The 12,854-nt window shown below is 36.9% G+C and overlaps 1 pseudogene across 1 annotated transcript; it reads left to right on the top strand.

The window, feature by feature from the left end:
- Positions 1-1,133: 1,133 nt before the first annotated feature.
- Positions 1,134-9,051, top strand: LOC103716660 (putative methyltransferase PMT21; annotated as a pseudogene). Its single transcript, XR_016395680.1, has 8 exons — positions 1,134-1,298; positions 2,346-2,637; positions 3,426-3,574; positions 3,737-3,932; positions 4,914-5,124; positions 5,958-6,628; positions 7,794-7,871; positions 8,743-9,051. The product of XR_016395680.1 is annotated as a putative methyltransferase PMT21 (transcript).
- The last annotated feature ends 3,803 nt before the right edge of the window (positions 9,052-12,854 follow it).

Here is a 12,854-nt window from a genome sequence, read left to right as displayed (position 1 = left end):
CTTGGAGGTATTTTCTCTCTTCCAAAGTGCTCCTGCTGCTGCTGTTCCGCTGTTGTTTCATTACCTTGTTCTCGTTCTTGGTCTACTTCTCTCATAGATCTGGACTCGATCGATTTCGGAGTTCTGTTTTTAGTTTAATTCGGAACAGGAAAGATATTTATAGCCAGGATCTCTGATTGATTGGAGATTTCTCATTTTGTCTGGTTCTTTTGAAGGATTTATTGGATTTAGTGTTATATTTTGAGTGGGTTCGTGGATTTTCTGGGGTTCTGTATGTGTGACGAGGGATTTCCTTGGATCATAATCGATTGCGTCACCGGGGTTCATTCGACAATCGGGTCGGCTGGATTTTTTTTTAATTTTCTGATTGTTAATCGAAGATGGGTTTTAGAATCGGTTTTTGAGTTCGAATGGGCTTTTATAAGATTTTCTTGTTTGAGTTTAATTCGTGAAAGGACGCAGCGATTCAGAGCTGGGAGCTATGATCGGACGGGAATTTCTTGTTTGCTCAATTTCTTTTGATGCATTTACTGCGTTGTAGCGTTATTTCTAGTGGATTTGTGGAGTTTTGAGTGGGAATTGGATTGGTTGGGTTTTTTCACTCGTATTTTCTTCCGATCTGGCTTTCCAAACTCGGTGCTCTCTTGCGGAAGTTGATGTCCGGAAATGATTAACTTTTTTATATTAGTTTGGCCGATCTTTTCCCTGAATCATTCACTTTAGTATTTAGAAATATAATAATAGTCGAGCTTTGGTCTGAAGTTTTATGATTTGACTGGTGTCTGTGACTATGGTTCATTTCCTCTCTAATCTGGGGTAGGTGTTATTTCTGCAGAGTTTCTTGTTGCTTCTTTGTCGGTAGCATTTCTTAGTTTAGTGAGTCACAGTGTTGTTGACTTTTAGTACCTTTTAGGTCACAGTGGATAATTTACCTGTCATAGCATTTATGATCTTCTCGTGGTTGAGATAAAAGGAGGACCAGTAAGTTCAGTGACTATCGGTGTTGGAGTTTTGCTCCAAAGTCGGATCCCTTGACCAACCATCATTGCTGTCTACTCTGCTTTAATCACCAAACTGTTCAACCTTGTTGACAATTTCTGTAGACTAATTCTTAATTCTATAAATATTCTGTTGAAGCACTGATCATCATCTGATATTTATCGTTTTGGAGTGTCAAGTTCTCTGCTTCTAGATTCAGATTTGCGATAATTAGATCTATTGTTATTGGATCGCAACTCTGCTGTGGGATGGTCAGATCCATCCATGGATATATATTGCTATTTTCTTCAACATAAAAGGTAGTAATTTTTTACTACATCTTTCATTATCTTAATGAATCGGAAGGCAACCCTTCCCTTATTTCGGAAAAAAAAAAGAACTGAAAAATCTAACTTGGAGTGGTGAACTTTTAGATCCATGGTGGAATGGCAATATAATTCTAACTGATAGATCTTGCCAATGGGATATCATTTCTCATGTTGAGTGTGTTTGTAAGAACATGTTAATTGTCTCCTTATTTTTGAGGTTGCACAAATATAATTACCTTTCCAGATCTGGTCTCTTTATTTGTATGAAGATGTTGTTTCTCAGGCTGAGTCTAATTGTTTCTGGTGCACTAGTAAAAGAATATAATTCTAAAAGTTTACGGGTTAATCTGTATATTTACTTTTAATACAGATACGAAAGTTGTATGCTTGTTTATTACTTTGTAACATAAATATTGAAATGATTTAGAGGTAGATTTGGCAAGTGAAATAATGAACTGCTTATTGTGTTTTGCAATCACTACTATTTACAGGCCAGAGTTATGTTAGAGTTTGTTTATCATAGGTTATGGGCCTTGCTGGTAAAGTGCAGCTGTTTACATAGTAGTATCCTAAAATTATACCTTATCAATCCAGTCCTTTAGGTTGTGTCATTATGGATTTATATTGGCATGCATTATGTTTGGTTTAATCTTACCTTTTTTCCTTGTATATTAAAAGAAAAAAGGAGTTTGTGAAATCCTATGCATAATTTTGTTCGTGAACTTCATACGCATGCAATATTATGTCCTATGCATTGCTGTGTTTTGAAGCTATTTTAAGTTCCTGAAATGCTTCCTCTGAGTGTAACAATTTGGCCTTTATATATGATGATCCTATAGATCCTCTCTCTGCCTGTTTTGTGCTTTTTATTCAGCTTAGATTACTTTTAGATCTCGGATGTTTTTCATGGTTATGCAACATTCACCATATGTCTACATGCCGCAATTTGTTTGCGATTGTATTTTTAACTGGAAACAGTCAAGGATTTTCAGTTCTGCTTTATACCATTATAAACTATATTGCCTTGCTTTCCTGCAGGTTTCTAATTTCAGAATATAAAATGAAGAATAAAGATCCTAAGCCACGAGCTTATCCTGATAAAAGTTCTGGGATGGTCCCCATGACCTTGATGTTCATAGTACTATGTGGATCTTCATTCTACCTTGGGGGCATATTTTGCTCTGAAAAGGTCATATTTTTTAAGAAGGATGGGACACCAGGGATTCAGTCTCGCAAGGAAACTGCTGTGGCTCCTCTTCAAATTAAGTCTGTTTCATTCCCTGAGTGTAGTAGTGATTATCAAGATTACACACCATGCACAGACCCTAAGGTATACATAATTTCTGCATTCCATTTTTTTTCCTTTTGAGTAATAGAAGCTGCACTATAAGGTGAAGCATGAATAAACTCAAAAGAAAGTTTCTAGTAAGTACTACAATGTAACAAAAGCCTAGATTGATTAAAAAATATGACCCATGATGGATACAAATGGACTGTAGGATTCAGCAAGACAACCCCAAATAAATGGGAAAAGGCATACTGGCTGTAAATTATTCAGTGCAAATACTTTTATCCTTCTTAGATATAAATCCCCGAAGTGGAATTAGTCTTTCAAGAGAACAGGATTTTGTATGTTTTTAAGCAAAAGGTATGGTTGCAAGCATGATTGCTTGTAATACTTATTTTCCTTTGAAAATCTAGTTTTCTAATTGTTTGTTTCATTAGAAAATTAACAATTTTGGTAATCTTACAACTAATTTTCTGGAAAAATTTTCATTTTCCACGTAAAAGTCCTATTGTTCCTTTTCCTCTTCTGTGGGTTTCCTTGCAACTAAATATACCCTAAGATTATTTTCAAAGCTTAAGTGTTTACATGCAAACATGCCCAAGGGTTGCTAATCTTGGTGCTTATGCATGTGTGCTTCTGCACAGGACACATTTGCATGTATGTTAAGATCATCGAGCTTTACACGGTGCACTTTCATCCACATAAATAGTATATATGTGTTGCTGAGATCCATATATTCACATTATTTGGTGTCTACAAAAATTTGTTTTGCTGGAAAGAATGCTGCATATTAGTATTAATTCTTCATGTCTTTTTTTGTTTTTTGTCAGAGATGGAGGAAGTATGGTAATTACAGGCTTAGTTTCATGGAGCGCCATTGTCCACCAATGACTGAAAGGAAAGAATGCTTAGTGCCTCCTCCTGATGGATATAAGCCACCAATCAGATGGCCAAAGAGCAGAGATGAGTGCTGGTACAGGTATGTCATCATTTATTGATCTTTATTGTTCAATTTGTTGATTTGTTTGTCATCTTCTTGAATCCTTTTTTCTGTAATTTCTTCATAATTGACCATGAAAGCCACAGTCTTACTATTTGGTGGAATGATAAGTGCTTTATTCCTTTCATGTACATGGTTCAGAAATGTACCTTATGACTGGATAAACAACCAGAAATCTAATCAACACTGGCTGAGAAAAGAAGGTGAAAAGTTTTACTTTCCTGGTGGCGGCACCATGTTTCCTAAAGGAGTTGGTGCCTATGTTGACTTGATGGAAAAACTGATTCCTGGAATGAAGGATGGAACTGTCCGAACTGCCATTGATACAGGGTGTGGGGTAAGTTGCTTTTCAATATTTGCTTACAATAACAATTTGGTTTTTGAGAAGATAGCTATTACATTGCAGAGATGTATAGGAACAGCAGTCAAACCAACACTACAGTCACTTATCTCTTCCTGTATTCCTGTTTTAATATTTTCTTAAATGACTATATATGCTGGGAATAAATTCCCACACATCAGTTGATTGCCCATGGTTTCGTTTAGCTTTGAGTCTGCATGCTGACACTCTACTTAACCATTGGATTATTCTGTGTATGATATAATTCTGAATGCCAATTGTGGTCTTCTTGTACATACAAAAGATTCCTTAGAATTTCACTCTTGCACATGCTTACAAATTCTTTCTTGTTGTCCACGTTTTTTATAAATTTTGAGATAATGGACGAGTTGAGGGGGAGTCCAAGTGCCAATAAGATTCTGATAAAGTGAGTGGACACCCTTCCCTCAATTGATAAAGTCCCAAGTTTGACTCCGGCTGAGTGTACTGGTTTCGTTCTACTTATCCTGGCCTACCCACCATAACAACTCAACATGATCCTTTTCATTCTCTAGTGGTTCATTATTTGGCATTAAGGATGGAAAATCATCTCCAAATAGGTTCTGCACATATATCTAAGTAGCATCCCCCTGGATTGAAAAAGTCATAGCTGTTTTGTCATGTTCATGGTTGAACTTGCTTACATAGTAGGTGGTAAGGGAAGGGAATCAAATATTGCAGGAGAGATTTCATAGTCCCATGCTTCTAATTTTAGATATGTAGAGGCAATTAGCATTATTGTTTATTGTTTATGGTGCTTAAAATCAATCTTGTATATATTTAAATATAGCTTGTTCATGATGCATCAATTTTCTAGTGCTTAAAGCAAGTGGTTCAAATATCTTATGGGGGCTATTGTTTTGCATTTTTGTCAACGGCATTAGTCAAATTTATATTTGTTGTTCAAAACTTAACCATGTTGCCCACATGCTTTGTTAGGTTGCAAGTTGGGGAGGTGATTTGTTAGATCGTGGAATTTTAACTGTTTCTCTTGCACCTAGAGATAATCATGAAGCTCAAGTACAGTTTGCCCTTGAACGTGGTGTTCCAGCAATTTTAGGAATCATTTCTACCCAACGTCTTCCTTTCCCATCCAATTCATTTGATATGGCTCACTGCTCCAGATGCCTTATCCCGTGGACAGAATTTGGTAAATTTTCCTTTCTCTCATGTTTTGATGATCATGAAAGACACTTTTTTTCTGTAGTGGGCGATGCCATATCTCAAAAAGTAATTTAAATTTTGAGGTGTCAGATATCACAAAGAAAATGTCCTAAATGAAAAATACAGCATATATGCTGATCGTTGTGCACTTGAATGGGAAACAGTAATATTCTGTTGACCTCAATAGCTGAGAAGAAAGTTCAATTTTTTATCAGTTGCTTTGCACTAACGATTTCATTTTTAGTGAAAATTCATCTGATATATCATTTAAAAAGTTCTTAAAAATAATTAAACTTTTTGGTGAGGATATATCCCTTTTTATTTTTTTTGGACTCGAAATTTCTATGCTTCATACATATAACAAATATCTTCGACAAGCTTGACTGTCCTTTTTTAAAGTTGGCATTGCTCCCATGCTGCCTGATTTTCAATATATTGTAATGCAGTTATGTTCATTTATCCATGGCCTTTAGTGCATTGCACTATTAGGTTATAATTCATATCCTTGACAATGTTTCAAATACTTGTTTTTACTGCTTCTTGTTCCCCCTGTTGATACGGTATAGGTGGCTCCAATTTTTAGCACCTGGGTAATTCTTATGTTTCCTGTCATTTTTCTGCAAAGTAGGTATGCAGTTTTTTTCTGATATTTCTTTTATATTTTACATGTGTTTCTCTCTCTCTCTCTCTCTCTCTCACACACACACACACACACACACACACCCCCCGAGAGAGAGAGAGAGAGAGGATTACCAGTTTTAACCTGCCAGATGTTTACATCGATATACCGTGCTAAATTTCAACCTTTTTATGTTTCAGGTGGGATATACCTGTTAGAAATACACCGAATTCTTCGGCCTGGTGGCTTCTGGGTGCTCTCTGGACCACCTATAAACTATGAAAACCGTTGGCGGGGGTGGAACACCACAGTGCAAGAGCAGAAAGCAGATTTTGACAAATTAAAGAAGTTGCTCATGAGCATGTGTTTCAAACTGTACAATAAAAAAGATGACATTGCTGTGTGGCAAAAATCTCCAGATAATAGCTGTTATAATCAACTCACTGCAGCTTCGTACCCACCAAAATGTGATGACAGCATGGATCCTGATTCAGCATGGTATGTTCCACTTCGCCCTTGCATAGCTACCCCAAGCCAAAACTTCATGAAGTTGGGGCTGCAATCTACCCCAAAATGGCCCAATCGGCTGCATATAGCTCCAGAACGTGTCTCCATGGTTCCAAATGGGAACTCTGGTGGGTTCAAGCATGATGACAGTAAATGGAAGGTGCGGGTGAAACACTACAAGACCTTGCTTCCTGCTCTTGGAAGTGATAAAATTCGAAATGTCATGGATATGAATACATTATATGGAGGGTTTGCAGCAGCGCTTATCAATTCTCCTGTCTGGGTAATGAATGTTGTCTCTTCTTATGGAGTAAATTCCCTTGGTGTGGTCTATGACGGGGCTGATTGGCACCTATCATGATTGGTAAGTCAATATGTTGATACATATTTATACCATTCAGACATGCATAGATATAAATATGTGCACCGAGCATGTAAACTTGTGCATAACTTTTTCAAATGATTATGATTTTTACGTCCGGCAAGCTTAATGAAACAAACATGATCCATTTAAGGGGTTCTGTAAATCAAGAACCATAAAAAAAAATCTTATGCATCTGCATGTGTGCAAGTCCATGCAAGATCCATATCATCTGATACGAGACTCTCCTGAAGTGTCTCCTTTTTGGTTGTAGTAAATTCTCTCATCTTTCCTTCCTTTTTGACTTTTAAAGGATTCAAGAGTCATCGCAATTCATCATAACTCTATAAGAGAACTTTTGACTGCTGTAGTTGCAATTTTTTGCCACCATGAGATATCTTGTGCTTTAAGATTTACTAGAAATATTCATTGTTGATAATTTAGCCTTCCATTATTTTTGCATTTGGAGTTACTCTAAGGGGCACAATTGGAAAGGAACAGACTTTATTATAATCTAATTTCCTGCAGTACGTGTATCAGCCTCTTTTGGGACGGTTCTGTTAACTAAATTTTTACATTCTTAGGCCATGCATGTGTGCAGCCACTGCTAACTATCCTGAATTTGGAACTTACTAAGATTTCTTTTGCTCGTATTATGAACCATCTTTTTCATGACTCTGTCTACATCACTCGTTGCTCAACATATTTTATACTCTCTCAATTAAGTATATTTTATACTCTCTCAGTTAAGTATAGTAAAATTCTAGTTGTAACATGGCTGTTTTTTGTTTTCTTGTGGCTTTTTAATGGCAAAGTTATTTTATTCAATGATTGTGCTTTGACTCCACATGTATGTAATGTCCATCTATTTCTTCATACAGCTATCCTAAAGATTATTCCTGCGGAGCAATGTGGGCCTTTTTTTTCTAGATGCTTCTTTTTTTGCATTCCTGGACATTTTTGTGCTAAAGAATGCATGCTAGCTGGCATACTTCAACCGGTACTTATGCATCTCATATGTCTTGGTTGCATGCCAATGTTCAGATGCAGATAGAATTATGACCTACATATTCCTGACCTTTTGATAATATATGCACAACAGGAATTATAGTTATAGTAAATTGATTCGGTAGTTATTTGTCTTTTTTTTTTATAATCCTTTTTGTAGGTGTCAGGCATTCTCAACTTATCCTCGAACATATGACCTCTTGCATCTTGATGGCTTTTTTACTGCAGAAAGTCACAGGTAAACTATTAGAGTCTTGTTCCTCTTTTCTGTTCTTAAGCACAGCTTCTGTTCTTTAGCACAGCTCATTAATTTTAATGAATGTTCTGTGACTTTGTCATAAAAAGCATCACTAACCATTCATTTTGCAAGCTCATGAGTAACTTCCCAAACTCATTGATGCAATTTAAAAGGAAAAATCAAAACTGTCAGGAACAAATTTCAGCATAGCATGTAAAAGATCTTATATTCTTCTTCCAAATTGGGCTTCACTGTTTGTAAATGCTTTGTGATGATCAAGCTTTGTTCACTGTAGAGGGGAACTTTCCCTCAGGGGAGAGTTAATTGCTTCTGTAAACTTGAAAAAAGCACCGAAGGGAAACCTTAGGAGAAACTAAGCAATAATACCACCAGCAAAGAAACTAAGCAAGACTCCTGGTAGCAGCACATGAGAGACTTGCTGTGTGTCATTGATACAAAGGCACTGACACATTCCCTAGCATAGGAACAAATGCAGCACCATAAGCTCATTTTCGTACTTGGGTCTTATATTCATGAATTTATCAGGTCAGCTTCTATCTTGGTACAGAAGCACTATGAAACACCAATGACACATGTTGTTCATAGTAGTCGAGTCATGTTAATCAAAACAGTTTCTGCAATAATGATGGTGGATTTTCCTAAATTTTTTCACTTAGAAGATGGTTCTTAGCATTCATCAAAATAAGCAACCTCCTACTTGATAGTTGTTCTATTTCATTTCTTGTAAGAAACTCCCTGTTAGTTTCCATATTTTCCATTGTCTATTTTCTTTTCAATATTACATGTATTTACCAAGTTTGACTGCATCAGCATGCTTAACTACATGTCCTGGACTTCTCTACCATTCTAGCAGATGCGAGATGAAGTATGTTCTCCTTGAGATGGATCGGATCCTGCGTCCAAATGGATACGCGATAATCCGTGAAAATAACTATTTCATAGACGCTATAGCAACCATTGCCAGAGGCATGAGATGGAATTGCCAGAAACATGACACTGAATACAATGTAGAGAAAGAGAAGCTGTTAATATGTCAGAAGAAACTTTGGTACAGCCAGCAATAAGTAGGAGCCAAGGAAGGCTCAGCAAAATTCCAAGTAAAACTACAAGGTATAGAAAACCTTCAGATTCTTTAAATGAAAGTATTCAATTCAGTGCAGACTTCTCATAATTGGGCCTCATTTAAAGATTTCCAGACGGAGGTGTTTGCTTTATCCCCTCGGGTGGTCGAGAGTTTTGTCTTAGAACACTCAAAATAGATTACCCAAAATAGATTCTGGTTGTCAGATATTCTTTATTAAAGGACAATAGCAAGGGTATATTTGTAATAGGTTTTGGGAGCAAGGCGCTCAAAATCAGTTGTACTTTATGCATGCTTGGATGAGTTTTGAGTGCTACTGATTCAGGGCATGCAAGTGAAGTGAAAGATCATTAGAATAGAGAAACATGCATGTCCAGATATTATTGTGTTTCTGTGTTTGTTAGACTTGTGAACATCTCTATCTTCTTCACCCCAGGAATTTTAAATATAAAGCCTAGAATCTCTCATTATTTACCATGATATATGGATCTAATGTTCATACTTTTATCGAGAAGTTCAACATCATCTGTACCCAAGAAAAGGAGAAAGCATTGAAGCCATCGCCTGCTTTAGGATTTGCATGGCTAAAGCCGAAGGATTTGGGGGAGGAACACCTCAGGTTGTAGCCTAACCTGGGAATCTAGGAAGTTCCTAAATTTAACTATGTAATTTTTTTCTCCCCTGATGCTTCTCCTCCGGAAATCACTACCTCATGAGCCAAGCCAGTGGTGAAGATCACCAAGGCCTTCCACCTCGACTCTGGGCTCGATGTCCTAGCGGGCATCAAGCTCAACTTACCATGTCATTGGAATGCTGCAAACTAGTACATCCATTTAAGGAGTGGTTGCACCTCAGACCTCTTGAAAGGTGCTAGCTTGGAAATAATATGATGCCACAATCAACTAAGATGTTCAAAGGTGTACTGACGGTTTTCTAAGAATTGGAGTGATTTCCACAGTGGAACTTCATAAGTAAGGTCATTTATAGCGTTTTAGCACACTTGAGTTTGAACTCTACAAATATCTCTAACAAAAGGAGTCTGGCTCCTGTTTAGGTGCAGACTAAGGTGCACCTGTTCTTTCTTTCTAGCCTCAGCATTCTTTTGACTTGTGAAGACAAAATCAATGCTTGCTGAAGCTCGTCGCGTAATAATGATTTGGTGAACTTACATATTGAAGATTCTATATGTATTTCATTTTACTTCGCCTAAGGTATCGTACCTAAAATAAATTAGAGCAAAAAAAAGAAAGAAACATCCAATTTCAGCTAAAATAAACCTTAACATGAATTTGAATAATCACTCAAATAACTTGGTTCAAGCAATAATTTTCTGAAGCCTTCTCTATGGGGAATATTAGCATCAGTCCTTAAAACCTTGGATGCAGATGCATAAGTTCTTATCCGCACAAAACAGCTCTATCTCATAATGTCCCATCTGTGATGCAAGTAGTCCTTCAGCTTAGACATCGACAAGTCTTACTGTTTGATACCGATCACAAATCCACATTTCTTCCTTCAATATCGTCCATCTTATTTCTATCACAGTTAAATTCTGAAGAAGTTTTGATTCCTCCATTCAAGTCATGACCCATCTCTTCAATCTTTAGCAAAATTAGAGGGTGTATTCCAGCATTAGTTGGGTGCAAGTGGATTGCATGAGGCCAGGGTCTTGGCACTCAATTCCATTTTTTATTTCTCTACCAAAAAAAATAATTCTATTTTTTCTTTTTGTCCCCATTTTCTAAATTCTAATATATCAGGTATATTGGTGACTGGCGTCTCAATTTACTTCTTTCTTTACGAACGATGGAAAAATTTAAAAAGAATTAAAATTTTTCCAAGACTCATCTCACCAAACAATTTAGAATTAAAATGTTGAACTCTCGATCCTCATGATAAATCCCGTATCGCGTTCAATATGTAGCTATTGATTTCAATTTTTTTTATTAAAAACTTATGTAAAGAAGGTAAAAGTTTCGGATTTATTAATTAAAAATTTATCTAAAGAAGGTAAAAATGAATAAGAAAAAACATATCAACCCAGTTTGTATGAGAGGAGGTAATATAGTTAAGATATTTTCATACAAATCAGGATATCCAAGATATTGGCCAAGATGGAATGAAAGAAACCTTATAGTTCTAATTTCTAAAGTCTACTTCAGTCTTACGTGGTCTGATCTAACATATCATCCATTTGAATTGTTAGCTAAGTTCCACCTACGCTAGTTTTGCTCCAAAATTTGGTCATGCAATGATAACAACCCTGCGCTTACCGCAAGTCGCCATCGGGGATTTTGACGCCCAAACCAAACAAATATCGCCGAGACCTTCCCTGACGGAAAAGCGAAGACCCTTTTTTTGTTTTTTTTTTTTTTGGTCCACGAACAAATCTCGGCGGTCGATTCCTCCAAAGACCTCCGGTGTGGGTTCCAGTCACCGTTTCGCTGACTCCTTGACGGAAATCGGGCCTTCCCCCCCGCCCCGGGCCCCATCGATCGTACGGTATCCCTTACACTAATCATAAACTTCTGAAAGAATGTCCAATAAAAACAAAATCATGCGGTGCATGAGAGTCTAGATGACGTCATTCTATAATATCTTATCGTCGGTTCCATTTAAGCAAAACTTTTGCAGAGGAACAAAGGAACTATCGGCTATTTTCAAGTTATGACGTAACGCCCGTCCCGGCTGCTCGCCCGTCCCACAGGTGCCACGTTTCATTGCAATTAGGTGTGGGGAGCTGTTCATAGATCTGACTACGGTTTGGTTCTAACCGAAGAACCGAACTAGAACCGAACTGAAAAGAATCGGACCGAAATCAAAACTGTGTCTCACGATTTTTAACCGAACCGGAATCTTGAGGAATACGGTTCGGTTAAGGTTTCAGATTTGACGGAACAGAAACCGGAACCGGAACCGGAACCGAAATCGGAATCGGCAGTTCGGTTCCGGTTCGAATCGAAAATGACTATTTTACCCCTCCTAACAACTAAAAACGGTTATTTTGAGGGGCTTTTGGGAAACGACTATTTTACCCCTCCTAACAACTAAAAGACGGCTAGTTTGAGGGACATTTTGGAAAACAAAAATTATCCCCAACACTATATATACTTTTCCAAATCAATTTTTTCACCATACCACTCAATCTTCCAATCTCTCTCTCTCAATTTTTCACTCTCTCAATTATTCAATCTATTCCAATTCTCTACACATTCTATAACCTTCCCATATTTTCATTTTTTCCAATTCAATTATCAAAAATGTTTTCCTCCCACTCAAATAAAGGCAAGGAAATATATGTTCCAAACCCAAATTCTTGGGATCCAAATTACCGACCCCCCTCTATTGATGAGTAAATAATAAAATGAGGTACAAATTATCATTTTGTATTAATTACACAATCTAATTGTATTTAATTTTTTTTTTCAAATTAATTACACAATCTATTTTTTTCAAAATTTTATAACCGGAATCGAAACCATCTAGAACCGGAACCAGAACCGTCTAGAACCGGAACCGGAACCGGAACCGAAACCGGCAGTTCTAGAACCGGAACCGAACCGACTATTTTCGGTTCCGGTTAATGTTCTAGGTTTTTGTGGAACCAAAACTGGCGGTTCCATAATCAGAACCGGCTGTTTCGGAACCATGGTCAGGTCTAGCTATTCAGCTATTATAGTTGGACGCCTTGTGATATGCTACAGTTATACGAGGGGATCCTAAATAACGGCAGTCATCTTGCTGCTATTCTGCTTTTTTTTAATTTTTATAAAAAGCAAATAATTTGTTTAAATCTATAAAGGTGTTTTTAAGCTGTATTTTTCTTAAAAAGTATAGATCACAATGATCTCAGATGAAAAGTTTTCGTAACGGCAAATAAC

Source organism: Phoenix dactylifera, chromosome 6 (genome assembly GCF_051530095.1).
Source record: "Phoenix dactylifera cultivar Ajwa chromosome 6, Ajwa_hap1_PhDact_Kaust_v1.1, whole genome shotgun sequence".
In the NCBI taxonomy this organism is placed as follows: Eukaryota; Viridiplantae; Streptophyta; class Magnoliopsida; order Arecales; family Arecaceae; genus Phoenix; species Phoenix dactylifera.
This window is presented reverse-complemented; position numbering and strand designations above follow the sequence as displayed.